Source organism: Gigantopelta aegis, chromosome 4 (assembly GCF_016097555.1).
Source record: "Gigantopelta aegis isolate Gae_Host chromosome 4, Gae_host_genome, whole genome shotgun sequence".
Lineage (NCBI taxonomy): Eukaryota > Metazoa > Mollusca > Gastropoda > Neomphalida > Peltospiridae > Gigantopelta > Gigantopelta aegis.
In genome coordinates this window covers 104,363,730-104,390,671 of record NC_054702.1, presented here as the reverse complement: position 1 = coordinate 104,390,671, position 26,942 = coordinate 104,363,730, and the positions used below count along the sequence as shown (strand labels likewise).

At 34.0% G+C, this 26,942-nt stretch overlaps 1 protein-coding gene across 3 annotated transcripts in view; it reads right to left on the bottom strand.

Annotated features, from left to right (window-relative positions):
• Positions 1–19,747, bottom strand: part of LOC121371653 (MAGUK p55 subfamily member 5-like) — a 69,973-nt gene extending 50,226 nt beyond the window's left edge. The window contains exons 1-2 of one of the 3 annotated variants that reach the window (XM_041497698.1): positions 19,654–19,747; positions 14,858–14,915 (exon numbers count right to left, since the gene is read on the bottom strand). The gene's annotated coding sequence lies outside the window, so the exon portion shown is untranslated. Of the gene's footprint in view, positions 1–14,857; positions 14,916–15,074; positions 15,267–19,653 lie in introns of those variants that run through there. The other 2 variants (XM_041497697.1, XM_041497699.1) reach the window with 2 other exon arrangements.
• Between the last annotated feature and the right edge of the window lie 7,195 nt (positions 19,748–26,942).

Here is a 26,942-nt window from a genome sequence, read left to right as displayed (position 1 = left end):
ACAGAGACAGACAATGAGCATTATTTGATTTAATGAACCGAAATATTAAATATATATATTCATTGCAATTATATATTTCTTACAGTGTGTAGTCATCCAAAAGCTTTCAGTATTCCTTTTTCAACCAAGCTTATTGGTGGTTTTTCCTATTCATTTGGCTACATAATGAGATTGTCCTGACAAGTATATATCAATATCTTCACATTCCTCTTCCATGCATGAACAATAATGTATAACTTAGGCGAGGTCACAACACTAAATGAGTAGTGACCCGCAAACTTTAGAAAATGTGCATCCATTAGTTCCTTGTTACATGTTTCGCTGCGAAAATCTGATACGTTTAACTGTAGACACTGACTTCAGTCAGGTGTATCAGTTTCGAGTACATTAAACATCAAGTTATCTGGCATAAATCTTTGAATACAAGCCAGGTTCTGAACATAGGGCCAGTCTCAAGTAGAACTACTAGAAGCCAGTTAGTTTATGTATGAAAAAAGAAAGAAATGTTTTATTTAATGATGCACTCAGCACATTTTATTTACGGTTATATGGCGTCAGATATATGGTTACGGACCACACAGATATTGAGAGAAGAAACCTGCTGTTGCCACTTCATGGGCTACTCTTTTCGATTAGCAGCAAGGGATCTTTTATATGCACCATCCCACAGACAGGATAGTACATACCACGGCCTTTGATATACCAGTCGTGGTGCACTGGCTGGAACTAGAAATAGCCCAATGGGCCCACCGACAGGGATCAATCCCAAACTGACCATGCATCGAGCGAGCACTTTACCACTGGGCTACGTCCCGCTCACATGTATGAAAAAGAAAATCAGAGGTCAGTCTTAGAATACAGATCTAGCTTTAGAATAAAATCTCCCACTTACCAACTACACACATTTTTTGTTCTTGTTTAAAAACAAAACAAACTTTTAACTGATGTACATATAGATACTTAAAACCAGATTGCAGAATTTTAATTTGTAAACATTTTTAAATGGAGGTATCTGAAAGCAAGTCCAAAGAATGGGTGCAATTTTTGGTGTTGACGTAATACACCATTACTAACAATGTTTAAGCAAGCCCAGATTTTAATGGATGAGTTCAGAAATGGCCATTTAGCAACCGGTTAAAATTTTATTTTACCACTGGTTGATTTGACATGGAATGACACCAATACAGGGGACAATATTTCAACATCTTAGGTAACCAGAAGTCGGTTCACATGAGTTTTTAATTAGGTAACAGATTGTTCGGTTATGTGAACTATATTCACATAACCGATGAGTTAGACTTACCTAATCCAAAAACACTTAACTACGGTTCTGTGCTACATTGGTAGTTCAAATGTTTTTAACAAATAAACTGATTTTGAAATAGACTACTGGTATATGGTACTTATAATTTTAGGACGTAATTTGTTCACCACATAACCGATTGGCGGGTCATGTGATTTTAAAGTTACGTAACCTCGTGAAATATTGTGCCCTGCCAATAAGGTAACTTAGGCTTCTATTAATTTGATTTTTTTTTAGCTTATAAATTTAAATCATGCTGTCTAGCCAATGTTTCTAGGAGAACAAGTTTTGTGCATTCACTTTGAATAGGCTGGACATGGTAATAGGAAAGAAATCTATGCAGCATTCACCATCCTGTAACCCAACTGATGGCTTTGTCACTGCAATATTCATGCTATACAAAACTTCATTAACTTCAAAATAACACTTTCATACAATTGATACAGTATTTAAACTTCATCAAAGTACAATCTCAAGTTACAGCATACACTTTGAATAGTGGAAATTCATGAGGTTTTAAAGGCATCTAAAAAAAAACTTTAAAAAAACTCCCCAACATGGTGATGTATCCAGTTAAGGATTTATGGTTTTTCTGCATGACTTGAGGATTAATTCAATCGATTGACATGCACTGTATGTACTAGGGAAACGCTCTCGTGGAAGACGATGTGACGTGGTTGGCTGATTCAAGTATTTGCCTTTCATTAACCGAGTGACCAATATGCCAATCTTTAGCAACCACTTATAAAATACAGGAAAATAATGAGTGTGCTGGATAGAAAAATAAATCAAAACCAAACCAGTACTGTTGCATTTCAAAAAAAGTTAGTTTTTGTTTAACAATACCACTAGAGCACATTGATTAATTAATCATTGGCTATTGAATGTCAAACATTTGGTCATTCTGACTCACAGTCATCACATACATTTTTTCATTATTTATTTTTCCATTTTTCCTTTTATATGCACTTTCCCACAGACAGGAAAGCACATACCACAGCCAGTTGTTGTACACTGGTTGGAACGAGAAAATGCATTTCAAGAAGCCAGGATGGACTTTATAAACCCTATTGCTTTGGAAAACAAAAATAGAAGAATAATTAACTTTGTATTGTGTGGGTTTCTTTGTTAATTACAATTTATTACACGTTTGGAACAGCTTAAACTGTAAAACCCTGATTTGGTACAAGAGAACCTAGAGAATGATCTGGGAAACAATTATAAAATAACTGAAGTTATTACTGTGTTATCTGCTAAGTGGTTTCCAGTATCCTAGTCCTCCTCAATTAAACCAGCATTATCATGATCTTTTACACATAATGGACACAAGGTATCATATTTTAGCATGTGTATGTTCTCCGTCTTGACATGTGAGACAAACTGTTTAATCATGCAATCTATATACATTTCCTCACTAAACATATCTTGCATGCTAAGAGGATCAATAGCCAAGGGCAATTCATGTATCTGCTACAGAAACATATTGAAACATACATTGTCCATTAACTTTACACATGTGGTTCCATGCACACTTTGTCAAAATGTTGTTTGAGCTCTTCATGGAGGTCCTCATTTTTTAAAACCACTCATTCAAAATCCTTTTATTATTATTATGTACTACAAAAACATGCCCATTCATGATTCTTTTGCAAACAAGAACTTTCCCACAGTACCAAGGCAGTATTGAAGTATTGATTGGAATAGGATAAACTGATTTTATAGGACGAAACAAAATTACCCACAGTGCCAAGGCAGTATTGAAGTATTGATTGGAATAGGATAAACTGATTTTATAGGACGAAACAAAATTACCCACAGTGCCAAGGCAGTAGTGAAGTACTGGTTGGAATAGGATAAACTGATTTTATAGGACAAGAAAAACTTTCCCACAATGCCAAGGCCTTTCAATTATCAGTATTGTTTGGAATAGGACAAACTAACTGGGTCTGTCCAATTAAGGAGACCAAGAATGTCACGCCCATTGAACCACAACTGAACATTCTAAAATTTGGAACTAGATCATAAAAGTTTTTTAAAACATTAATGACTAGGTTTTATAAGTATACTGACAAAGAACAGACTTGTTTTGAAAACAGAAATTTCTGCTTCTATTTTTAACTGTGACTAACAATACATTTCTTTAGTGGTACCTGTACACGGCTATGCTCTTACCCATTTCAATCAATCTAAACAGAACAGGTTCAGGCTATAGTGAATAAGTTGATTGTATGGGAATGCCCATTGAGTCCACACCTATTAACGCTATGGCTATTGAACACTGAATGGCTTGACATGGAAAAATTACAGATTCATTGTCGTGTGCTCACTGATGCATGGACAGAATAATATAACAAACGATTATTACATATTGCATGGCATACAACATTTTCCTTACATATTAACACTCATTCTTTACTTCAAACATTTTACTGTGAAATTTAAGACCCTTTATGGTTAAACCTTTCTATCATCAATACAGGTTATGTTCATTCCAGCAATTCTACTTTTGACTAAAACTGCACACAAATGTACATGTCGGCCTGCATAGCTAATCAGGTGCAAGCTCTGTATATATTTATAGTCATAACAGCTAACCACTTAGCTACATTTTGTAGATGTTTTCAAGTAAGATATACAATGTAATGCATTTATAAAAATATCAAATACAATTATCTAATACTTTTCTTTTGCATTGACACATCTACAGGATGGCCATAGAACACAAGTTAAAAATATGATATGAATGAGGGGGAATGTCATATTAGCTTGATACATGTACTTAACTGGGAGAAAACAAATGCTGATCACAAAATATACACATATGTATTTACAACTATCTAAAATTTCAAAACATTTCATATGACACAACATATGTAACTGAAATGAAACAAAACACGACATTCAGGATTTAACTCAGACATATGAGAACTTCATCATGGAACCTTTTTTTTCTTTCAGTTGTCGCATCACGATTTGCTACTTAAGTTTTAGAAATCACTACGCAATTTTAAAATATTAAATAGTAGTTTGTAATCAATTTTCAATTTCAAATGTCACTAATCAAAATTTTGAAACCAAAATGTTCTCTGTTCATGACATGACTGAATTAATGAGACAAAACCTATTAACTTTGTAACACACAAGTATTTACAGGTAACTGGGAAAGGTACTATTTTAAGACATGACATAATAGGGATCAGATACAATTAAGAGTACATGTATATATGAAGAGTTCAGGTGCAAAACGCGATATAAACTATTTTCTTTCTTTTTTTTTGTTAAAGCCATTATTGTATGAAATTGTATTGGGCAAGACCCGTTTTTTTTTTTTATCAAAACGCGATATACGCCAATTAAAAAAATCATTTTTATCGAAAATGAAAAAATGGATATATCACGTTTTGCGCCTAAACTGTTTAACTAGAAAAGACAATTTCATCAGGACATGACGAGGACAAGATAAACTTCATAACATGACATAACATTTAACTAGGACAGCACAAAGAAAAACATGCCAAGCACCTGGTGAAAATGTTGTCAGGATTTCTAACAATGGCTCAGAAGTGTTTGACCCAGAGAGGCCAGCCTTAGTTGGACAGACAGGCCATTCTCTGTTTTTGTTTGTGAATGCTGCGAGGTGACAGACACTTCCAAAATAACCTTGATTAGTGGAGAAAATAATTCTTTACAACAATGTTGCACATCCAATGTGGAGCATATCACAATCTAATATGGGGCAAGGCTTTGAAGTGGAAAGCTTCCTTTTCAATGCATGAAGGTCTAGAAAATATTCCTTATAAAACAGTCAGGGTTTTGTTTTTTTAAGTTAATTAAACTTATTATGAAAGACTTTATTTCTAGAAACAAACATCCTGAGAGTACTGCTAAAGCAATAAAACCCCAACAAATTATCTAATTTCCTAAGTTCAATGGACATTCCTCTGTCAACTATGAGCAAATTCATAATAAAGCTATACACCAAATTTCAGCTCAATATCTTGTAGCACTGCAAAAAAAGGTCTGGTAAAATGTATGTTTGATAGATGGACAGGCAGATACATGTAGATAGACGGAGCCAGGGCTCACACTGGGACAAAGTTTGGTTTAATCAATTTTCAGAATTGTAGAGAATTTCTTGAAATTTATTAAAATGTGGTTAATTTGGGGAATATTTTATTAGCCAAAGACTAAATTTTGTAGCCATAGACTAAATTTTGTAAGCCATTTTGTATAAAAATTAGCAATTAGCTAATTTGGCAATGTACAGGGTGAGCTTATAATTCCACCATATAAACATGTACTGTAAATGATCAGAATATAAATCTTCTTTTCTTTTTTCTTTTTTTTACATCATGAACTATGTAAATAAAATATAATTTTAATAGTGGTCAACCACTAAGCTACACCCCAACCCAGTGTATGTCAGTCTCAAGATTTCAAAATCTTTACATACTAAATTACTAAATTCTTAAAGCATTAATTACATAAACACATCATTACATTTCATGCAACACTGACTGTGAAATAAAATGTTATATTAAACATATTATGGTACAGGAATATTTCCCCATGAAACCTCCATCCTGTACCTATTTCCAGCCATATCTATTGCCATGAATGAAATGGTTTATTTAACAATGCACTCAACACATTTTATTTACGGTTATATGGCATCAGACATATGGTTAAGGACCACACAGATATTGAGAGTGGAAACCCGCTGTCGCCATTTCATGGGCTACTCTTTCCGATTAGCAGCATATATGCACCATCCCACAGACAGGGTAGCACATACCACAGCCTTTGATGTACCAGTCATGGCTGAAGTGAGAAATAGCCCACTGACGGGGATTGATCCTAGACTGATCACGCTTTACCACTGGGCTACGTCTCAACTCCTATATATTACCATGTAAGGTGTGATAACAGTGTTGTGAAAAAAAGTGTGTCCACTATAGCTGGCAGGCAGTGAGGAGGAGGTATGTAAAACATTCAGTCCTAGCTGGGAAGCTATAATGTCAACAAGACTAGCTCATGGATATGAGTTGTAAACACAGCACAAGTCAGGAGAGAAATATTCCCTGTGAAATCGTGACTTGACTGCCGAGGTTAATTTAGCTGCAGGTCACCTGACTGAAGCATCCTGTCTGTCCTGTCACAAACTTACCTGAGAACCATGGTCGTCATGCTTCGCTGAGCACCATGGTAAATCACCAACCAGCAAGGTTATTTTATTACACCTACGTTCACACAGTGGCTCACTATATGAACAAGATAAGTACGTACTTAGAAAGAAAATTAACATGCTATTTTAAAAAAAGAGGGCCTATGGTAAGCTGGAAAAGTTGTGCCTACTCTACTTTTTATTGTTTATGCAATAAAATGTTTTCAAGAAAAAAAACCCAGTCACTTCTAAGAAAATTAATGTTTGATGAATGAAATCTCAGCATATCTCACATTTAGTTTAGAACATTAGATAAGAAATGTGATGAAACCAAATACTATTTTTTCAGTCATAACAAATGATCTCTTAAATATGAACTCTCCTGCAGACACATCAGCATATACCACAGCCTTTGATATGTACATGTAGCAGTGTTGGTACCTATAAGGTGCAGTAGATGAGGGAATTTCCCTATTAGCTCAGTTGGTAGAGTAAGGGCCGGATTTAGACCTTGGGGGGTCTGGAGCACTTCAGGTTCAGGGGGCCCCTCAACATACAAATTAAATTACATGACAAATAAAAAAAATGAACTAATTTTATAATTATTACATTTTTTAAAATAAAGGAAGTCCTTAGTGTGGGGGCCCCTCTGGCAGGAGGGGGGGGGGGGCGGGGGCAATTGACCCCTTATAAATCCGGCACTGGTATTTCAGGATCCGGTTTAGACAGGTTTCACTGTACTAGACTTTCCCCCACCCCATTCAAAATAAACATGTTTACATCTTCAGTGAATGTAGGCATGTTTCAAACGTTGATTAATTTATAACATAATATAAATTGTATTGCCAAGAAACATGAAATAAGCACTATATAATCACCATTTTCCACTAAAATGACCCGTCTTAATTCAAAGTACATCGAGGTGAGTTTTCCTGGCAAAGATTGTCATCATAAACATTATCCTGAATATTAAAACTGACCCAGGAGTGTCTCAAAGAGTACATGAGCCCACGCACAGAGAGATGACTAAGTAATGGTGGTGAAAAAAAACCCACGTTCTTTGTCCCAATACAAGGTTCTTTGTCCCAATACACGGTTCTAAGGGGATGATGTATTGTAGAGCTAATTAAAGGTGCAAGTCCACACATTCCAGTAGGACTTGGGGACATGATTATCACACTCTTAAGATTTGTGGCTTCTCTGATGAGGTAAACTAAGGACTGATCCAGTAGTAATCTCATCGGGGAGTCTAAATATACCCACTGCCCATAAAATAAATTTTACTTAAACCATGGATAATGAGGATATAGCAGATGCATAATAGTGGTAAAGCCCACACCTGATGACTGGTCGGATTTGGATCGATACCCATTGGCGGGCCCATTGGGTTATTTCTCGTTCCAGCCAGTGCACCACGACTGGTAAATGTATATCAAAGGCCTTGGTATGTGCTATCCTGTCTGAGGGATAGTGCATATAAAAGATCCCTGGTTTACTAATGGAAAAAATGTAGTGGGTTTCTTCTCTAAAACTGTCAAAATGACCATATATTTGGCATCCAATAGCCGATGATTAATAAATCAATGTGCTCTAGTGGTGTCATTAAACATAAAACAAACTTCTTTTTTCATTAAACTAAAAGAAATGTCAGAAATTGTAATCTCTAAAAAAATATACTTTACATTCAAAATGAACAATATCTTCAGAGTTAACATGTACATAATGCAATTCAGTAAGGTGCATACCTTCATTCTGCCATTTGCCAGGCAAATATTTAATCTGCAAAGCTGTGCAAATGATGCATCCACACACCAAGCATGTTACATTGGTAACATTATGTTGAACTCAATCAATAAATATAACTGTGCTTGTTTACAATGTGTGCACACGAGCAGGAATATTGTGCATGACAGGACTTTATTATAGGACATCAGAACTTTATTATAGGGTTAATAAGAATCAAACTTAACGAAGGTGACAATTAAGCTTGTTTATCAATGTTTGTTAAAAATAAATGAATAGCCTTGGATGAAAATAACAACAACCCTAGTGGATTATCAAGTCAACTAAAAGGAATACTTTAAAACAGATATGGCTTAAATACAAGTATAATTACTATTTAAAAGCCAGTCTATGGATAACAAACTTCTGCTGACAATTATCAGACATCTTAATGTCATAATAGCTTGTTTCTATTTGATCATTGTGCAGCTGTAATTTGCACTGGCCTCATTTAAACAAACTGCTTAAAGACTGTTGCACCAAGGACTGTGGTATATGCACATAACAAATCCATTTCTGCTAATTATAATTAGCAATGAAAGAAGTGTTTTATTTAATGACGCACTCAACACATTTTATTTATGGTTATATGGCGTCAGACATATGGTTAAGGACCACACAGATTTTGAGAGGAAACCCACTGTCGCCACTACATGGGCTACTCTTCCGATTAGCAGCAAGGATCTTTTATTTGCGCTTCCCACAGGCAGGATAGCACAAACCATGGCCTTTGTTGAACCAGTTATGGATCACTGGTCGGTGCAAGTGGTTTACACCTACCCATTGAGCCTTGCGGCACTCACTCAGGGTTTGGAGTCGGTATCTGGATTAAAAATCCCATGCCTCGACTGGGATCCGAACCCAGTACCTACCAGCCTGTAGACCGATGGCCTGCCACGACGCCACTAATTAGCAATGAGAATTTAGCAACACAAGGCGAGTTTCTTCTTTTATTCTAATTTCTATACGCCTAGTGTCACAAATTACTATTACACTCCTAATTTCCTTTGTTTGTTTGTTTGGTTGGTTGGTTGGTTGGTTGGTTGGTTGGTTGGATGAATGAATTTTAATGACACCACAGAACTAAACATATATTAGTTATACTGGGTGTTAAACAAAGGTAAATATATTATGAATGAATCGATGATCAATATGTCCACTCATTAACCAAAGTATTAAAGTAAAACATAGAACACTGATGCTGTACATGTCATTGTGAATATAGCTTTGTCTTACTTACGAATTTGGATTCTGTTGTCATTAAATATTAATTCATTACTTCACATACCAGTATTCAGATCTATAAACACTCGTTTCTTTTATTTAGAACCAACACATCTTCATCCACACTGTTAAACCATTCAATAGTATGCTATATAACATAATAAACAAAATTAGATAAGGGCCAGTAGATATTTTTGTTATTTTTCTTTCAGTATCATATTAAAAAATACAGCTTATTCCACTGTAATTTGTACGGTCGACATTGTGGAATCTTTATAAAATTAATGATTTAAACAATTTAGAGAAAACAAAATGAACAGTATTATTATGAACCAATATGCAAAGAATCCTAAATGAATGCACATTTTGGCAGTTTTCATAAAAAAATTATTTTTAAACCCAGCATTTACAAGAATTTTTTGTTTATCACTTAGATCATATTTTACTTAAAACAATGGGTGGATGTCATCTATATCAAAACTCTTGCCATATTAATGTCATACTAGCAAAAAAATACCAAAATCTACTGGCCCTATATTCACAACCTCACATCATAAAACATTTTGACTATCTACCTTAATTTTTGTTCAAAACATGAATCAACTACCTTTGTCAACAAGACAGTTTTGGTTCTAAACAAATGACATAAATTTCCCCAGGCTAAGAAACTGAAAGTAAATGACAGGTTTTGTTTTCAAGACCTACCTCAGTCTGTGTGACTGGTACAATACGTCTCCTAACACACAAATGTTGTGCAGAAAACAGTGACAATGGTCAGTATGCATCACCACAGTGTGGCGTCATTGCCTGGAGATTGTGTAGATGGCAGGAGAGTAAATCAATCAACAGAATTCTGTTACCCATGATCTGGCTCTCTGTACAAAATCAATCGGTTTAATATATCTTCTAAATTACGTAAAAGTCCCATAAATCTGTTTTTCTGTTTTCCAGCTGCAAATGCATTCTAAGTATTTGTCAAATCAATAATTGATGTCAATTTATTTTCTAAATTACAGTACATAATGGTCCCATCAACATGCTTTTATGTTTTCCAGATGCAAATGCCTGCTAAGTGCATTTGTCAAATGAAAAATTGATGTCAATTTATTTTCTATATTACATAAAAGTCTCATACATTTGCTTTTCTGTTTTTTTAGATTCAAATGCCTGCCACTGCAAATGTATTTTAAATGATGATACCATTTGGATATCATTAAACAATAATTTATATCTTTAACAGATGGCATGATATTGTAAAACAATTTTCAATTATGTGAATGTAAAAAATAGTAGTTTGTTTTCAAGACCTACCTCATTCTGTGTGACTTGTACAATATGTCTCGTAACACACACAAAAGTTGTGTAGAAAACATTGCAATTTTGTTCATCCCATTATGTATAGAGCTCATGTTTTTCACGACTCCCCCAATCCCATCAAGTTCCCCATGATTGGCACATCAAAGGTTATAATATACATGTACTGTCCTCTATAAAAAAAAAGTCCTAACAAATGAGTAGCCTGTAAGGTGGAAGTGAGTTTCCTGTCTTTCTCAACCAAGAGTAAAAAATACAGTGAAATCCCTCAAACAGGATGTGTTTATTGTACCTCTCTAAATTGCTTAGCTCTTAAAACTGGACTTTTTACTTGGTGCTATGGGTGTCCAGTTTAAAGGGGTTTCACTACAGCTATACACACTAAACACCAAATAATCTCAGTTCAAAACTGTGCTGAGTTGTCATAAAACAAATAATGTTTTCCTTTCCTGATTATCTACAATAATCAAGAACCAATTCTCATCAACATTCATACATTCATTACTGAACCAAATAGTCAGACCTTGTTACAACGACCATGTTCGTATCAACATTCATACATTCATTACTGAACCAAATAGTCAGACCTCGTTACAACGACCATGTTCGTATCAACATTCATACATTCATTACTGAACCAAATAGTCAGACCTCGTTACAACGACCATGTTCGTATCAACATTCATACATTCATTACTGAACCAAATAGTCAGACCTCGTTACAACGACCATGTTCGTATCAACATTCATACATTCATTACTGAACCAAATAGTCAGACCTCGTTACAACGACCATGTTCGTATCAACATTCATACATTCATTACTGAACCAAATAGTCAGACCTGGTTACAACGACCATGTTCGTATCAACATTCATACATTCATTACTGAATCAAATAGTCAGACCTCGTTACGACGACCAATCAATAAAATACTGAATAGCATTTAAATAATTAATGCATTGCAATTATTATTAAAAACAACAAATATACATCCATATATTAAATATGTGGGTTTTTTAAAAACATTAAATATATTAAACAAGGCGCATTCACCGTCAGTCTAATCATTGCTTGGTTAAAGACATCTACAACTGGTACCTGTTTTGTTTACAAAATATCATGAAACTAGAGGATTTGATCGTTCGAAGTTAATCCTTTAATTGATTGACTAAAGGCTTATTTGCAAAAGCAATACATGTCTACAGACAGATTTAGCAGACATCGGTAGCATGGACAGCAAACGACACAGTCGGCTCACTACAAGATCAAGTGGCTTTGTGTGTACTGACAACGTGCTACGGTATCTGTGATTATGTAATGTCATTGTAAAGTGTTTTGAGACATCAGATGCACGTTTGTTCCCAATTTGCTCTGTCGGTGTCGGAAGGTATGAATTCCAGTGTAATGAACAGAATAACACTGATGTACATTTGTTCCCGACAATTTGTGGTCGGATGGTGTAAATATCATAGTAAACGACGGTCGTTGTAATGAGGTCTGACTGTATATGAAGTTGCACAAGCCGTAGAACAGACACCATAAAACAGGATGAAAATTAATGTTTCCTACCCCTGGAAGGGCTGTATGAATATAATGAATACAAAGTAAATTTCCATCCTGTGATTGTACATAAAGACTGCTTGATACCCACCCAGGTTGTTCATCCATGCATATAATCATCTTAATAGTAAGTGGCACTTTTAACTGTCTTCCCTCACAGCAGCATGAAATACTGCATGTTGATTTGCTTCAACAGGCTGCACACACTGGTGTTATGTAACATCTAACAGACCTGACCAGCAGCCAACTGTAACACTGGCTGCATGGGAGGCAGCATGCAAGCCAGATATAAAATACACACATAGCAAACCATGTTTATTGATACCATCTACATATGAAATATACACTGTAATACACTACACCAATATGCAATCTAAATATAAAATACACTCATCTCATATGAAATACACATAGTTAGTATGATTTACAATACAAATATGAATTATACAGTTTGTTATACACTACAGTAGTATTGCAATCTACGAAATAAATACACAGTTAACAGCATAGTGTTTTATTATACACTATAGCAATATATGCTATCTAGGTATGAAATAGACAACAAGATGTGTATATTACCCATACTTGAAGATGATTAACAATATCTATATTCACACCTTCTTTCCACCCTACCTAAACCCATTGAAGACAAACTGGTAATGAGCACCCCACTGGATCCACCCCTAAGAAATATGACTTCAACGGATATGTTCAATTTGTTGGTCTTAAGTGCGATTAAAAACCTTAATTGCATTTATTGGGGTAATTAAAACAATTATGTACTAGTCTACAAAGAGAACCAGGGGCGGGATCTAGCTCAGTCGGTAGGGCTCTCACCTGAGGTGGTGTCAGTAAACAGAACAGGTTTTTTAACAAAGAGAGTCGAGCATTTTTAATTCTTTGCAATAACTGTATAGAATTATTTCCTTCTCAATCCTATGTGAATGAGTATGTACCAGTATATTATAAGACACTATACAGTAATATTAATAATTTTCCGATTAAGTTATCAAGCAACGCTCACTTGAACAAACTACTCAAGAACTTTATATTTCATAATTGAGTAAAACTTAATACAAAGTAACAATACAGACTTATTTCTCCTATACAAAACAGACTTATTACCCATGGCTATACAATACAGACTTATTTCCCCTATGTAGTTCTCTGATTCTTGGTAGACTAATAAGTAATATAAATAACTTATTGATTAAATTCAGTTTAAATGTTTAATCTAGATTATCAAAGGCTGATAGTATAGTGTATCTATTTACAAACAACCAATATACATAATGTATATGATGTATCTATAACAAATGCACTGACTGAAATGCTAAACAGTTTATGCTATAAAATTTGAGATTTTGTTTTTAATTTGTTGTATCTTAATTTATTATTTATTTAATCTAACCAAGCAAAAGAATTTACAAGAGGTTTGGGTCTACATACATGTTTGTCTCTTGTCAGGTTCATACAGTTGTATAATAAATCATGTGTTATCAATATTCATAAAACTATGTCAGTGTACATGTCTATTGAGACTTAATACAGTGATATAAACTATACATTATACCAGGGCATAATATTTCTTGTGAACCATAGTTCTCATTGCTTGGCAATTAAACAACTTTTAATCCATTACCTACCATTGTATTCTAAAAGTTAAACAATAAAAACTTCAGGATTTCCAGAACTTTTTTCATATTCCCAAAATATTCTGAACTGATATTTGGACACTCTGGGTCGAAGTGACAATGCAGTTATATTTAATTACCTAGGTTAACAAAAACAAAACACAAACTTAGGATCTTGTCCCCTGTTGAACCACATAGTTACTTATTTACTTACAAGTATTTGAAGTGCTTATATCCAATTAAGGTACAAGGTCCTGGGTACACAGTCCAGCAGTCTACACTACCTCTCCATAACAGAAACGACATAGTAATAAAATGTGGCTTTTATATTATATGTATATGTGTGTGTGTATGTATGTGTGTGTGTGTGTGTGTGTGTGTGTGTGTGTGTGTGTGTGTGTGTGTGTGTGTGTGTGTGTGTGTGTGTGTGTGTGTGTGTGTGTGTGTGTGTGTATGTGTAAATTACTTTGTTTCAGTTGGTAATTGACAAATTTAATTTTAACCACATCTCGCTTGTACTTAAACTAAAACAAAATGTCAAGTCGAACCAAAACTGGAAAATAGGTCTCCATCTTAGTATAAAGAACTGGCTTTGTTAACAGTCTTAACTATTTACCTAAAAATGTAATTCAAAGAAAAGATGTGTATTATGTGTAGGTGTATCTAATAATATATTGTACAGTAGTTAGTTACTGAGGTGTAAGTTGTAACCAAAAAGACGTGAGCAACAATTTGTAATATAAAATGGCTTGGGTTAAGACTGAGACTGACTGTCAACAAAGCCAGCAGAGTCCCATGGCTGTTGGGCTGGCAACAGATCAATGTCAACTGGCATGGTTTATACAGGTAAAGGTTAGCTGTGTTCGTACTTACTGCTATGTCGGACACTGGGCCGCTTCACTCTCAACTGTATAGCCTTAGAATGGATGCACTGAAATCAGAAGACACAAACACACACTTGAGCTGGGTCAGGGTACAACAGTGACTGTCAGCAGTACGGGACACACCTTCGTACACACTCACTCTCTCTCTCTCTCTCACCTGGGAGAAAGGTACAAGCAGCCTAAAGGTGTGAAATATAACCTTTTACCTGTAGACCAGGTCACAATACATCCCACGGTGGTGGTGCAGGGTACAGTGTATACTTCTGCCACCAGTAAATCCTCGGTAGTTGCTTCAACAATCTGGGCTTTCAGTCAGGTCTCGGTGGCATTTTCTTCCTGCTCACCAGTAACACTGTATTCAACAGTAATCACCAATCAAATATGCCAGTAATTCAATATGGCCGCCACCAAGTGGGTCAATTAAATGGGTCCCTTATGCCCTGCACAAAAGTAAACACAAGCCCATGTGATAAACAGTTAATATGAGCAAGCTTTCTGGCCAGCTTCATTCAGATAACTATATCAAGTTATGAACATAAACAAAGATGGCCCTTTGGATAGATAACTTGTTTATTCAACTGTTCTGTTCTATTTATGTCCTAGCAATTTGTAAATTTAAATGCACATAATTGACTGTTTTAATTACTATAAAATAAATATTAAAATTACAATTAAAAAAAAAAAGTTTAATGAAAATTTAGCGTATACATGTATATTTGCATTTGTGAACAATAGTTTTAATACTTGATACTAGTATAAATATGACACTATTGTTTTTCCATATATTATTAAATGATATGCATTTCTAAATAGGTTATAAATATTTAATTATGAGCATTTTGCATATAACAAATATTTTTAGCCACACATTAATATTTAAAAAATATATATATATTTTTTATTATTATTATTTTTAAATTTATTAAATGATTATATCAGTATTATTAGTATTTATAGATAAGTATATATATTTTTAAAAATAGATGGGCTAATGTTTCATTATTGTATATTAATCAAATCTTTGGGGTTTTCCCCTTTATTTAATTTAATGACTAAGAATTTAAGTTTTAATTATTACATCATGTACAATAACATAAACGCAGTCTTCCCATGAGCAACATCAAGATGATTTTTAGATCAGTCTCCTGAAATGAAATGGTGGTAGACGAGCAAGCACTAGAAATTTCACATAAAATTTACATTAAGAATTTACATGTAAGGTGATCAATTTGCCACTTGTCTAAAACTTTCAAGACAAGTGTGGAGGGGATCACAAGCGATTACTTGCCTTTCCAGGCACAGACTGAAATTGCTGCATGCTTTAAAACTCAATTTTTATAAACATTACTCCATTAAAAAATATATCATATAATTGCAATTTCTTTACATAATCCATACATTTTTAGTATCCTTACTTTTTATACATGAGTGGCCATCAGATTCCATTTACCTTACGAGTTGTTTTAAGAAACTCATATCAAACACATATGTTTTCAAACTCTAAGTTGAAAGATAAATGGTATTCAATGGACACAAACATAGTATTTTATTTTGCTTACATATCCTCGAAAACCAGGTTTAAAATAAATTGAAACACTTTTTCAAACTAAACTTCATGCTTGCAGTTAATCTGCATCACAGAGCAATCAGTTTCAGATTACCTTATACATCACGAAGCAATCAATTCTGGCAGTGCTATTTTATTGGATGGTATGGCTGTGGTGACTGGGTCATCACTGTGGAACAACCAATCACTAGTCTCAAAAGTGATCTCCAACGTATGTTGAATAAGATAATTAGAAAATTTATATCTAATTTTCATTATTATTCACATTTACCTAGTGCTAGAACAACCAAATAATGTTGGAGAGGAAAATATCTAAAACAGTTGCTCTCACACATGGATGTGTAAGGTATTATTATTCATGGGCAATTCCACGAGCAATTCCACGAAAAATAATACCTCTGGAGTGAAAATTTTTTCCCCTGTTATGCCTTTATTTTTCATATAGAATTATTTGTTAATAATCAATAAACGATATAATACTCAGGTTTTAATTCAAAACTGTGTCATGTGACCTGGCGGCCATCTTTCATTTGTGCTATTTCCTCCTAAGAATAGAACGCAAATTGCAATGAAATCTTTTTTCAAAAATGTCATTAAAATTGGATGAATATGATAAAGGTAAGTATTGCATTTTGTTTGTAACATCTTAATGGTAATTCCCAAACAACACAATTTAATAAATTTGTAATAGATTTTTATGAATAAAAACTTGAACTTATAGCATGACCTCGTTGCATCAGTTACCTTTTGAAGCTTAATTTTAATACTGTCCTCCTACAGTGCTACCATATATTATATTTTTTTATATTCTCTTAGTTGTGCCATGGTTTTACAACATGACAACATAATAATCTAAGTGGGCACACCAAGAATTAAAATTTATTGGTAACTGATGTAACTCCCCTAGTCAGTAACTGACACAACACATTAACACATGCATTATTTTCCATTGTTATATTTCTTGGAAGCATATGTAAGATTGTGAAATGTGTTAATTCCCAAACTAGAGGAGTGCTATAAAAAAATTTAACAATAAGTTTCAGAATTTTCTTGACCTTTGCACTTGTTAGTTTTATAATTTCTTTATTATCACATCTTTGTAAAACTATAGTAAAACATTGTTTTCAAGAGCTGCAAATACTGTCACTCCTTAGAAGTTAATCTAAAGATGTCTCACTAAAATAAAATAATCATGACACTGTTTTTAAATTTATACATGTATGTAGATGACAGTTTCACAAGCATCAATGCATACACCCTTATACATCAAGATATATATTGTATAGCTATTGACGTCAGATGCACATAGAATTTGTTTCATTAGATATATTGTATTGCTTGTGATGTCAGAGGTAGACATTGTTTCATTATTTTAGATTAATATATGTACAGCATCATTTATTGTAAACAGTATCTATAATGTTCAATAATAATTACCGGTAACACAAATTTAGAATTGCAGTTTTATACATGTAGTGGCAAGTCACTTATTTTGCTATTTTTACATTTATTTTGATAAATAACTACGTATTAGATGATACATAATCTTTCATAATTAACTCAGAAAAATAAATCAACATTACACCATACTGCCACAGTGGTTTCCCATGAGTTCTTGGCTAAAATTGTAAAATACATAAACAGTTTGCATCAGTTATTCAACAAAACAGCCAATCCTTTGTCATTGTGGAATTGCAAATCAAATTCAAAATGTGATTTCACGCAATTAACTGTTGGTCACCTGAAATGAATTTTGTAATGATGTAATTATTTTTTTACCTGTAAATGAAGTTATTTGGTTGTAATATTCTATAGGCATGTAAATTAATTCAAGAATAATCTTTACATTTCAAAAGATAAATAAAATAATAATAATTTTTATAAATGTATTATGCAACTGATATTGCCCCTGTAATAGTTCTAAATAGCAAATGTCCTTTCATTTGATAAATTGGTTACTACTCCTGAAAATATCCTGATGTTTTTAGTAGAATACCTACCAAGACAGCAACCTAGACAATGAACGAGAATCGAGCACATTTGAATGAAGACAGAAAGAGGTTGGAGAGGGAAAAGAAGAGAGAATAGTGAAAAATGGAGAAAGATAAAGTGAAATCAAACAAGAACAAAAATGAGACTGGACAGCATGCTGAGAATAAAAAAACCCACATTTTAAAGAAAGAATATGGGTTATTTACAATATCTGCCTTATTCCCATCGATTTCTTAAAAAACATTTCGTTCGGTTCAGTCATTTGGTAATGGCATAAGAAAGTGAATGCAGTATATATACTTGGAAATTGCAAAAAAAAACCCAACTCATTGCACTTCCAATCAAGATGTACATGTAAACGTAAGCTGTTGTCTCATTGTTGAGGCATGTGTGCAGAAACTTTTGAAGAAAGTGGGGGTTTAGACTGGCTGGCATCGATGGTACAACTGCCCAAGTTAGGGGGGGGGGGGAGGGGGAAGAGAGATTGTGAGAACCTGATGTCCTAACATGCAATTTTTTGCATTCTACAAGTAAAATTCATCATGACAAATGCATGTATATGCATATTAAAATAATAATAATTTGCTTTGAGCAGGGATAGGGTTGGGAAATGGGGGGTTGGGAAATGGGGGGTTGACCCCCAACCCACCACCCTGAACATGCTCCTATTGTTAGTTTATTTAATTCACTTTTAAGATTTATGTATGTCTTACAATTTAGATGAACCAGTTGCCAAGACAAATGTTTTATTTTTAAAATATGTTCTTATTAGTTTTTATGATTAGAAAATGTTACATTAGTTACTTTTAGTGTTACATCAGTTACCCATTAATAAAAAAAGTTTATAAAAAATTCCTTGTAGAAAACTTAGTTCTCATTCTAGTGATCATAGATTACCTGTGCACTACATATTTTTATATATACCTGAAAACTTGGTGCTTCAGATTCAGAGAATTTTGGCAAGTTCAAAGACAATTCAAATACAAGTTACTTTTTTTGCTGCATCAGTTACCCACACTTCATTTGTGATTGTAGTTGTGCTGGGATTGTATGCAATGAATTTTTTTTTTGACATGACTTTGTTACAACATATTTGTTTCAATCAAAAACACTCTGAAGAATTTTATTGAATACTTTAAAAAAATAATAATAATCAAGATGTTAAAAAATCTCTGAATGTTGCGTCAGTTACCGTGGAATTGCCCTCATCATTTGTGGGTTTTTACCTGGTGGATTAGTGAAATAACCTCGGCGTGACTGCAGTTCTCCACCAAACAGTTGTTCACCTCAATAATCTCATCCCCCACCTCCAGTTCAGCACGGTCGGCTGACGAACCTGTAAATACAGGAAATTCACCATAAATTACATAAAATTAAAAAGCAATCTTAAATTTGTTAAATTTATTCCATTAATAAATGAAATGGATTGGAAAATGGGCTGCAGGCCATATAAATGTCTTTCCACTGCATACTATATACATGAAATGACATACATTATAAAACACCTTTGTGTCAATTGCAACATCTTGTAACAGTGATATTTAATGACTTACACTAAGATATTCAGGGAAATCAATTCATATTCTGTGCATGAATCCACTGTCAATAGTACATATGAGTATCTCCCTCTATTGTATTCCTTATACTCATACTGTAATTTATATTAATTAAAACTTCACAAAATTTGGTACATTAATTGATGTTAATATAATTTAACTATGTCACAAATGTTTTTAAAAAGTAAAATCATAATGTCACAAACATAGTAAATAGCACTTATTTAAATTGTATTAATTTATGTCTATTTCACAAACCAAAGCTGCTGCAAGCTTGTAGTCTGTGTAGAGACTAATGATATCACTTGTGTGTCATAACACATGCCATAAACATAGCATGCATTAACAGGATAACCGTGCTATCTTTTATTGTAAATCATGCAGGTAATAAAATACATATATTATGTACCTACATGTTTCAAATTAACAAATTTCCAGGAATATGACCACATAGACACAGACATTACCATAAAAATAAGTTCAGTAATGTATTATTATTTTTATATAAATTTATTATAATTTTTTATTAAAAATTAAATGAAGATGAAGAGAGCAAAACTAACATTAAATTATTATTATTTTTTTTTTTTAAAGCTGACCAACCCAATCTATTTTTTTTCAATGTTGCCGGAAACACACAATTTTGTTTGGACTTAAATGTGGGTCACCATTAATATATTGACACAACCAATCACTAATATACTGGATGGACTAAACATTTGTTAAATTACTTCCCAGACCTGGATGAGCTGCACATTAATTACCATATGTAAGCCGACGGCACCATTTGGGAATCTCCACACCAGTGCTAGACGTAATAAAAGGCATGGAGCCGGTGGCACTAGAATCAATAACGAGGGTAATCAGGTAAAAGGTTTGAGAGCGGTCCGAGGTACACACTTCATTAGGATTACTTAGCTGCATTATTACTCTGTGCAACACGGCATGTACATCAACAGGACACTTTGAAAGGTTTTGTTTTTGAAATGTACTTGTAATATTTATGACAATATTTATGATAATATTTAACTTTATTAAAATAATGGATTGTTGTAAAAAAAAAAAAAAAAAAAATCTAAACAAAACATAAAATGGGGCACTCTAATACCCCTGTGACAACTAAATACACATCAGCTATATGTTTTCCCATTAGAAGCACCATCCCAAAGGCATGATAGCACATACCACAGCTTTTGATATACCAGTTGTGGAGTACTGGCTGGAACGAGAAATAGCCCAACAAGTTCACCGACAGGGATCGATTCCAGACCAACCATGCATCAAGCCAGCGCTTTACCACGTCCCGCCCCTGTAGCTGAAGATGGACTGATTTAGAATATATGGATTAAAAAAATGTCTCTATTTGAAAGAAACTAAAGTATCTAATGTATGAATTTTTTTAATTTTATTTCAAAATTAAATAAAAATTTTGTAATTACTCAGTCTTATAACACTTTTTGAGAAAGCACACTTTTAACTTCAATAGTCTGGGTAAAGGCATATGTCTTTACTGGCATCAGGATAAGTAATCAAAATTTTCACTTTGATTAATTAGCATGACATCACCCTATAATTGCTTTTGTGGTGAAATTGATGCTGCCTTGTAGAAATAGCAGAGGCCACTGCTTTGTATACAGTCACAGATAAAAGGTAAAAAAAACTTAAACAACTTTTATAGATATAAAGTGTCATTTATGTTTTTTTGAAGGGATATGTCACAGGGTCAAACATGGGCCACACCAGTATCTGGTGCTAAAAGCAACAGGAAAGTTGATGTATAACTTTTAGTAGCCCAGTTGTTTATTTCCTAAGCATAGAATAAATATATAATATTTTAATTTAATTTACTTATATTTTCTTTTTAAAAGAAAAATCACGTCTCTCTCTTGTTGAAAATTTCTCCTTAAAATTAAGAGAGAGAAGTGACTTTGCCCTACAAATTGAACCTAACTTGACTCTGGTCTCAATGTCATTTGTTGTTCACAAATAGGGAGTCATGCCACTAAGGAATCATTACAGATTACCACTGACTAAAACTGATTGTGCACTAACATTTCAACTTCTGTTTCTCGAGATGACAGTAGCTATTTCATATGCTTCTATTCCTCCATAACTGATGTAATAAAGGCCATGGTATGTATTCTCACCCACCATACAAATTCCCAATCTCCTGCTTCCAGCAGAAGTCGGAGGAAGGTTGATTCAGTGACCCCTTCGGAAGCCAAGAGTCAAAAAGTCACCATCCAAATGATGACAACATAGTATCGACATTCTTTATTTACGGCTGCTTGACATCTGTCAAAAACAAAGCTCTATATCCCTAAATGTTATCTTGTACAACATTCATCAAAGTCTTTTGCAGATTGTAAAAGTTTGTTTTACCTCAAATCAATTATACTTGACATAATGAACATCACTAATTTGTACCAGTAGCAGTTATTCCGTGTAATTCATTGAAAAGGTCTCTGCTGGGCCCTCCATTTGTTATTTGAATGAAGAAAACAAAAGCTGGAGCCAATTTCACAAAACATTGTAAGTTTACGTCTGCGACTAGCAGTTATACCAGTGGTTCGTTTACACGTGTTTGGCATCAATTTCATGGAGAAAATTACATCATTACGAAAGATGGGAGCATTTTAAGGTTAAAATAAAATGAAATGTGTGTGTATTTCAAGCTATACTTATTGTACTTTTAATAATAATAAGAACTGTGGTTTAGTCGAAGATTTATGTTTACCTGCAAAACTTGGCTTACAATGTTTTGTGAAATTGGGCCCCGATTACAAAATGAGAAGCACTATGAGTATTGATTGAATGAAACATTTTTTGTTAATTGAATATTCTGAGACCAATGATTGGATTTAAAAATATGCACCAAATTTACGAAGCCTGTTTTTCTTAAACGCAGGTGTTTAAGCTTTGTAAATATACATAGTTACACATGTGTAAGTCATAAAGAGGATTTGTAAATTTGGCCCCACATATTCAAGTGGGTAGATGTTTTACCATCATAAGAGTTCATGTTATGAGAGCTTGAATCACCAGTCATGAAGCACTGTTTGTAATTTTAAATATCTACAGCAACACCAAGGAGATGGATCTGTTAGTGAGTTAAATTTGTCCAATTAATCTTATTCTCTTCTTGTTGGAAAGAAAACTTCAATTTAGCTGTGCTGAAGAATTGTGCCGACTACTTTAAAATCCATTTGCATATTTATATCAAGGTTTCTAATTGAACTGACAATATTCTGATGTAGATAAACAGCTCATGGTGCTGGGAAATCCCACATTCAAATATCCATCAAAATCTTCATTTCTAAGGGAACAGATTCCTTTTGAAGGAAATGGACTTTGGAGTAACAGAAGATGTGACAGTATATATGAACATATTACATATTCAAAAGGAAGTGAAAACAGTTCCTTGAAATTTGTTTTCTGCAAAAGACTTCTAAAGCACTTGGTTCTGGACTGACATGTGTTGTTTGGTACATAGAACAAGTGAGACTCACAGTTAAATCATTTGAAATGCTCAAGTATTGGTTCAGAATTGAAAAGCTGTTATTGATTTCAAACACATGGCAAACAACCACTATACCAAATAAACCACTACTGCAAAAATAAATGCTGTAGTTCACAACCTCACATTGCCAAACTTGGGGTCGTGATTTAGGTCAGTTGGTAGAGTGCTCACCTGATGTGCTTAGGTTGTAGGATCGAACTGCCTTTGAGGACCCACTGGGTTTTCCCCATTCCAACCAATGTCTCATGATTGGTATTATCAAAGGTAGTGGTGTGTGTTGTCCTGTTTGTAGGATAGTGCATATAAAAGATCCCCTGCTGCTAAGGTCTCACTACACATTGATCACGGTCCACTATAGTTCCTAATTGGACACATGGCATGTCATGGTTCACATATTCACTTCTAGGAAATGGTGAAGAATTAAAACAATATGTATGTTTAATGGTAAGCCTTCTGGCCGTATTTTACCCATGTTATTTTGTAATATTGTGCATCAACCTTTTGGGACGTGTGTACAGCACAAGAGACAGCCGGAGTGAATCGGTTAATGAACCACCTGTTCGGACTGGTACTACAGCCATATGCGGTCATATAGCAAAAACTGAGACAGAAATGTTCTCAATTTTGGAGTGAAAATAAATGCTTATATAATGTATGTTCGCAATGGTGTATGTTGTTCTATTGGCAATCTTTGTTTAAAGTTGGGCAATTTAACATGGGTTTCAATGGCAGATGACATCTGTGTAGTAAAAGAAAGAAAGAAATATTTTATTTAACGAAGCACTTAACACATTTTATTTACGGTTATATGGCGTCAGACATATGGTTAAGGACCACAGAGATTGTGAGAGGAAACCCACTGTCACCACTTCATGGACTACTCTTTCCGATTAGCAGCAAGGGATCTTTTATTTGCGCTTCCCACAGGCAGGATAGCACAAACCATGGCCTTTGCTGAACCAGTTATGGATCACTGGTCGGTGCAAGTGGTTTACACCTATCCATTGAGCCTTGCGGAGCACTCACTCAGGGTTTGGAGTCGGTATCTGGATTAAAAATCCCATGCCTTGACTGGGATCCGAACCTAGTATCTACCAGCCTATAGACCGATGGCCTAACCACGACGCCGGTCTGTGTAGGAATGGAAAAAAGTAGCAGTTCCCTTTTAAGACTGCATCAAAATTACCAACCATGATATCCAATACAGCCAATGATTAATTAGCCAACATGCTCTGTTGGTGTCATGAAACAAAACAAACTAACTACAAATATGCTTATACCCTACGTTGGGTAAGATATGCTAGCTGTGCAGTCAGACGTTGTTATTAAGAGTGTCTGGAACAAACATACCTCAATATTATTCAGTTTATTATACTGGAATTCACACCTTCCAATACAGACAGAGCAAATTAGGAACAAATGTATATCAACTTCTGAAAATACCTCTTTACAATGACATTACATAATCAAAGATGCCTTAAAGGTAGACTAAACAAGAGCCTTATGTGTTGAAAAGATGCATACCCGGACCACCAACACATACTGACACTTTAACAAATGAAAAACGCGTAATTTTAGAATTAATAAAAAAATTAGATTATTCCTGCTAACTGGGGGCAGCCATTTTGTTTCGTTTTTGTGACGTCCGGTGGTATAGCTTCGGGCGAAGTGACGTCAGCTCCGTCAATCTTCTCTATGCACAGTGTAAACAAATGTTCTAATTTATGACAACCTTTTCATCAACCTGACTTGTAAAACAACATAAATGACTTGATAGTATAATAAACTATTTAACTAAATATATTTCAATTTGCATCAATATAACGAAATGGAGTTATAGTATTTTTTCCTTTTAAAAAATCCAAAGAAAAAATGCATATTATTAGGCCTATTGGTAGGATACGTTCGAGCAAAAACTACCACTCACGATACCTAAGTGATAATTTTCTTTTCTCTGGGACTACGTAATTGGTCAGTTTTGTGATTTTAGATGGGGAAAGTCTACTTAATCAAGGGTTTTACAGAATTACTTACAGTAATAAAGCTGGTAAAGTCCATTACAATTTGAGGTTATCACACAATACCCTGTGATCTTAATAAAAGAGGCACATCTTTTTAGTGTGTCTAGACACAGTGTTTAGGGACCGTCTAAATATACACCTGCCAATCAAGAACCACAGGTACAGGCCACGGAAAGAAAAGACAAATTAAGCAAAACACTCCGACTATTATTTCAGTACGTGGGTTAATTTATATACAAAATATAATACAGTTATTTCAACACTTTGACAATGGTGGTTTATTTTGTATTGAAAAATAAACCACATATACACGTTGCTGTGTTACTGGGATAGATATTATTACAGAATATTGCGATGCATCCGCAAAAATCAGGTATGTTTTGTTTCTTTAGTTCGAAGACCACCAGCTCGCCAGAAGGCATATTCAGTGGGATGGTACAAAATGGCTGCGCCCGTTATATATAATAGCCGTCACATTTAACCGTTTTATTAATAAACTATACGATTATACTTGTTGATATTAAGCAATAATGTGCATTATGTATTGTTGAATATGCACACCAGTCCAAAAGCCTTGCTTTAGCATTCCTTTAAGCAATTAAATGGTGCACCAGTAAATGACCAAGTTAGCATTACACACAGAGCCACTTGGCATCTTTGATTTCATTGCAAGCCAACCGTGTCACGTGATGTTCAAGCTAAATCTGCAAATATGTATTATTGCTTTTGAAAATATTAAGCTTTAGGTCATTTAATTAAAAGATTAACCTAAAATAATTATGTCTTCTGTTGGTAAATGTATATGACATAAGCAGGTACCAAGCAGGTACCAATCATAGAAGTGAGTGAACGCACCTTGGTGTCAAGTCTATTGGTTTTAGCAGATTCAATGCTGCTTTTTTTAAAGCATATTCAAATCCTGCCAATTGATTCTTTATGTTTTTAAATATTACATGTACATGTATTATTTTTGTTGTTTTTTATAATTGATAACTGCAATGCATTGATTATTTAAATGCTATGCAGTCTTCTATTATAATTATGATATAATATTAACTGATAAGCAGTATTTTTCAATACATCATTATGGCAAAGGAAATAACTTTTATCAAATTTGTTACAATGACAAATTTGATATAGTGATAAGTCACCCAGTGTGAAACATGGTCTAGTTTAATAAGTTCCGACTATAGTAGTTCATAAACTTATTGCTTTAAGGGCAAGTATATTTCACAAATTTTGAATGATCATTAAAAGGACATGGAGAATACTGGTTACAATATTTATGGTTACAATAAATTTTTGTCAAGTAATATTCAAACTAACACAATATCTCAAGACAGTAAATAACTGTTGAAATATGGAAAACTTAATAGGATTGCAAATAACTGTTCTCTTGGACGAAATCAGTTCACATT